Here is a 6,000-nt window from a genome sequence, read left to right as displayed (position 1 = left end):
CGTATGCTAACACATATATATGGAATCTAAAAAAAAACAAAAAAATGGTTCTGAAGTACCTAAGGCCAGGACAGGAATAAAGACCCAGACGTAGAGAATGGACTTGAGGACACAGGGAGAGGGAAGGGTAAGCTGGGACGAAGTGAGAGAGTGGCATGGACATATATACACTACCAAATGTAAAACAGAAAGCTAGTGGGAAGCAGCCACATAGCAGAGGGAGATCAGCTCGGTGCTTTGTGACCACCTAGAGGGGTGGGATAGGCAGGGTGGGAGGGAGACGCAAGAGGGAGGAGATATGCGGATATATGTATATGTATAGCTGACTCACTTTGTTATAAAGCAGAAACTAACACACCATTGTAAAGCAATTATACTCCAATAAAGATGTTAAAAAAAAAGATGAATGAACAAAATATTTAATAAATAATAATTTATTTTATTCTGTAATATTTAAAAGGCAGTTTTAGTCTTCATAGAATTTAGTATTGTTTATTATCCTACTCCAGTAAGATACAGAGGGATCATCTTAATGATTTAAGGGAATTAGAGATCGTCTAGCCTAACCCCTTAATTTTATTGAGGAGAAAGACCCCAAAGTTGTTGTTTCCCCAGTGTGACCTGGGCACTTTATAACAGAGCCAATACGGAGGCCCATTACTCCTGGCATCCCATTTACAATTTCTGGGTGTGTTATTGGTCTACCTACTCTTCTATTTAAAGAATTCTATGGCTTTGTTATATTATTAAAAATTTAAAAATAAATAAATAAACACAAAGTACATCTTAAGAAGAGTAGATCCTTTGCCCTTTTTTCTTGAATTATTTTAATTTAAAAAAGTCTCACCATTTAGTTATTTGGACGCATCTTTATTCACAAATGCCTGGCCCTGAAGAATTATGGTGTAAAACAGCTGACTTTAGAGATGGCAGGCTGACTCTCTGCCATATTTTGGATAATCTTCTCTAGCCCTTTAACTATTAAGTTTGCATTATTGAGTTTGCTGGGGAAAAGTACATTCAAGTAGAAAAATCTGACTTCTGTCCGGATTTCATATAAAATTTCTCTTTTCCTACTGCTCTTGAAGCACCATGATATTTTTGATTAAGTTTCTTAATTTTCAGTCAATAAATTCATCACTGGGCAATTTATAAAGTTATTACTTCTTCAGGTGACTGAACTTTAGGACACAGATGCACTATTGTTCTGGCCAAGGTAATTGTTTGAAAAGCTGGGGAAAACATTTGCAGATGAGTACATTTTGGGAAACTCAGTGTAACATGCAAGTGTAAATAAGCTTCCTATGCATGACTCACTGCCATATCTTTGCAGACAGACCGAGGAGAGGAAATAAAAACTCTGCATTTTGGTAATTCTTTTCTTGCAGAACAACTTGTTAATACACAGAAAGGCATTTCAAATTTCGATTTAAATGGGAATAGGTGAAATCAAATGAATAATTGGAGTGCCATGTTCACATATTAACGGGTATAGACTCTTTGATACTTTAGAAAATAGTTCCTAGCATTTTAAGCTGGTGAAGCCAAAGCTACTAGCCTGTCAGACAGGTAAGTGCTATTAAGTTGAAGTGACTAGAGCATAAACTGAGGTTTAGAAGGCTTAAGATTTGATTGACAGACACATTTATCATGATGCTGGTCAAAGATAATGAATCAATCAACTCTGTTTGATTAAATCACATCCACATCTTACTTCTTGTGCAAATGAAGGAGTGATTTCTTTGTAGTTATCCTTTAATTCTCACACAGGGATGTTTAATTCATGTCACTCATAGACTTAGTCTGAAATTTTTTAAAGTTTCTTTTTTTTTTTCAGGACTGCATATTCCTATTTTTAAAACGTTGGAGTGCTAAATGAAACATGTTCTGTCCTCCATTATTTAGTTTGCTAGACAAAACTGTAGAATGTAAAGTACATATGTTTAGTGCTTTTAACTTCAGTTGCTTCCATCATAGGTATTAATTCATATATAGTGCAGGTAAAATTTCACCAAAGAGTATGAAAAATATTTCAATATTCAAGGCCCACTTGTTTAAGGCAATATTTAATTCATGCTGTTTACCAAATTGCATGACATCTGCTAATTATCAAACACTCTATATAATTAAGTGCAAGGTAATTTAAAAAGAAGAGCAAACATAAGAAACATACATTTCCTACCGTTGCACCTCTATAATGTATTGAAGCTAATGCACTGAAAGGAGCTATATTTCTGTATCTATTGAACGCGACTGTGGGAAAACGTCCTGTCTTTTCTCTTTAAAATGGAAGACAAATTTAAAGAGATGCCAATCCAGAAGATCACATTCTGTCTTTGAAGAAAAAAATGTTGATGAGCCTCTTGCTTGCTTCCGCAATTCAAAGAACTGAATGTGTAGAAGTGAGAAGGAGGTTGCATATCTAGGAAGACAGCACCTGCAAGTCTAAGTAATCGGAGTTTGAGTCTTGTAATATTTAAATATTTTTCAAATATTTTCTTCACAGAACTGTTTCACTCAGTCACTGCAAAAGGTCTTGAAATTAATTACTATGGGATTCTGTTCCCAGACTGACTCAGCTGAAACCTGCAGGTGTATAGCTCGGCAAAGATCATACTCTCTCCCTTTTTTCCCTCCATTCTTGTTATTTGAGTCACCAATTTGAAATGCACCATTACCACCAAATAACTACTTAGCAGTATACAATCACACAATTGTGTGAAGAGACAAACATAATGAAGGACACTAGGGAAATAGGATCCTTTATCCAGGGCACCTATCCGGCACTGGAATGATTGAGAGTTCTGTAGCTTTCGTAACAGAGTATCCTCTCAACAATTACCTTCAGCTAATGGTATGTTAACCTGAACAGGAAATCAAGTCTTGGAATGAATAGATCCATTGGTCCAAGTGACAAGAGAGCCCAGCACAGTTTTCAAATTGTTTCAAAAGAGCCAATGTTCTCATTACATAATTATAGTTCAACTAAATTAAGGAATGTTGATACCCTCTCTGATTTTACATTATTGCCTTTTCACTTCAGTATTAATGATGTATCTTATTGCTTGCATAGGTAAAGTTAGGTATCTAGCATTTATTGTCTCATTCTAACACCCTGCTGTTTCCTGGCTCACATCGTGCTTGTAAGCGAATATAAAATTAGGGTGACCATTTATAAAATATTGCTGTATAAAAATTATTTTAAAATTTGAAATCATTTTCTGTGGATGCTTCTAGAAGCAATATTTTAGGTGAATCCTAAAAGGGACTCAAGAAGATAGCAATGCTAAGTAATGAAGGTCAAGGACTCAAGGAATTCGTATTTAAGATACGATTTTTCCCTTAATCAGTGTTGAGCCACATTTAGCCTTCAGAAGGAGGTTCTTTATTGTCTGTTCAAGTGAGAGAATTTCCCCTTTCTTTAGATCAGTAGTTCAAGTCTTCTGCTAGCCCTGCCGCCAGTGAGTGTACTGCTATACTTTGTAAAATGAAATGGGAAAGCTGGACTGCATGACCCAGAGAACCCTCACAGCACTTTCCTAATAAATTTAGGAAGGTCAAATTTGACAAGTCATGACAAACAGTCATTCCTAGAACTTCCCTGTTTTAAAACACAATTCATAATACAACTGAAAAACAATTCTTTCAGAAATTAGAATTCAGAAAGCTTCTTCAATTCTAGTAGAAATATTTTGAGGAAAATTTCTAAGTTGTTTTGAGGTGTGCTGTTTTATTATTTTTCCCCAGTCACTTGGCCTTTCATGTAGGAGTACAACTAACTCAAGGGCAGATATGTGAGGTGAGATATACAGTATAAGGGAGAGTGGAAACATCATGAAATCTAAAGAGGGAGCAATTCAGGGTCAAGTTATAGGCAATGAGTTGGCTATATAGATTTTATTGGAAGAATTTCACAATACTAAATATAATTTCCTAAAACCTTCTAAAATCCCACATATCCATTAATAAAATAGATAACAAAATTTTATATATCCATTCTATGGAATGCCATTGCAGCTATTAAAAAGAAGCGAGTTAGATCAATGTGCGCCAAAAAATATTCATAAGGTATTAAGAAAAATGAGTTGTGACACACTACATAAATCATGACCCATTTAAAAAAGTAAACTCTAGATATGTATGTTTGTATATGTTTACTCAAGCCTAGGAAAAGATTTGGGAGATTAGAAACAGACTTTTAATCTTGGTATTTCACTGGCTATGCCAAGCATGGGTTTCAGCATTTTGAAAAGTAATTATTTTAAAGGAGAATTTACAAAAAACTGTCAAAATTTTAAATTTTCTTTGAAACATTTATGTGAAAATGTTTTCTTGAGAGACCACATCTTATTTTTAAGGGCTTAATTAAGTCTGACTGCAGGTTTCTTAACTTCCATAGGATTGTTTCTCCATCTATGTAATGGAATAATAACATCTAACTCAGATGCTTGATGTAGCTTTTTACTAACATTATCTAGGGTTTCCAGCCAATATACGAGAGTAAATTCATGAGTTGATGTGCTTGTTTATACTCTAAATACCTAGTGATTGTAGTTAAAATATTTTTAAAAAAGAAATAATAAATGTCATAATCAGGTGATTGAAAAGTTAAATATTTCTCTGGACTATAAGTGGAACTGAAGTACAAAATTCATTATTCTGGTGTACTGTACTACTTCTAGGTACCACTCCCATGGGGTGATGAAAACTAAGAGGACTCTATAAGAGAAAGAGGACAGGTGCTAGTTTCTCGGTTTTAAGTTGGATGTTGAGGGCTGCTACCTGCTTAAAGGAAGCTGAAAAATATTGCTGCCAGCTTATACAGAAAATGTGGGTTAGAGGTCTAGGAGGACAGAAGAGCACAAATATATTCCTCCAACAAGAAACTGAATCTAGTCACTTGATTATAATGAAAATAAATTTGAAAATAACAATTAAAGGACATGAAATTCCTATATATTTGGGAGCTAAACAATACATAACTATGTCACCCACGAGTTTAAAGGAAATCTCAATGGAATTTATAAAAATAGTTTTTACTAAGTGACTAAGAAAGTGCTATTTAACAAAACTTATTAGATGTAGTTAAAGTTATCCTTAGAGGTAAATATACAACTTAAACTGATTTTAAAAATTGAAAATAAATTTGTCCAACTAGAAAAATTCACCATGTTAAATATAAAAAACATAGACTATAAGAAGTAAAAAATAAGAGTAAAAATGAAGTAGAAAATGAAGTAATACTAGAGTGCATCAAGGAAATCAAATTGTTTTTTGAATTAAATATATATTGGAAATAAATAAATATATACCATGTTCACAATAAGAAAACAAAAATCACGAAGATGGATATTCCAATTGAATTAATCTGCAATTCTAATAAAAATACTGACAGAAGGTTTCATGACATTTAATAAGATGTCTAACATTCATGTGGTGAATGGTTAAGACATCATGAAAGGAAAAGAAAAAATTAAGTATAACTTCTCCTCCTGAATATCAAGACCTGCTCTAACACTGTAATGAATAAAATGAGATAATGTTGGAATAGGAACATAAATAAACCTAAACATATGCGGAAAATCCATGTACAACAGATGTAGAATTACCAGTGGATTATGGATCTCTATACTCTTGCTTGTTCTGAGTACTACTTAATGAAGTAGGAAAATTCATGGAATATTACCTACTCTACCTTCCATATTTTGAAAAGATCTGATTGATCAAAGGCTCTAGGGGGAATGACAATGGTGGAAATTTCCCTTTGGACCAAGAAGATATCTTGTTGGATTTGAACTTGAGTTCTTACCCCTGGGCAGCCTAGTTCTATTTGTAAATAGCACAATGTCAAGGTAAGACAAGTGAGCCAAAATGTATAGCCTTACTCTTCCTTTCCCTCTTCATTGAAATCAGTGGTCCTACATCTTTCTCAGAATGAACTGTCAAGTGAGAAAAACTGGGTAGAAAGACCAATAGCGGTGGGTGAGTAACTTTCTCCCT

This window comes from Eubalaena glacialis, chromosome 2, assembly GCF_028564815.1.
Source record: "Eubalaena glacialis isolate mEubGla1 chromosome 2, mEubGla1.1.hap2.+ XY, whole genome shotgun sequence".
Classification (NCBI taxonomy): Eukaryota; Metazoa; Chordata; class Mammalia; order Artiodactyla; family Balaenidae; genus Eubalaena; species Eubalaena glacialis.
The sequence above is the reverse complement of the archived record's forward strand: the minus strand, read 5'-3'. Positions refer to the sequence as shown.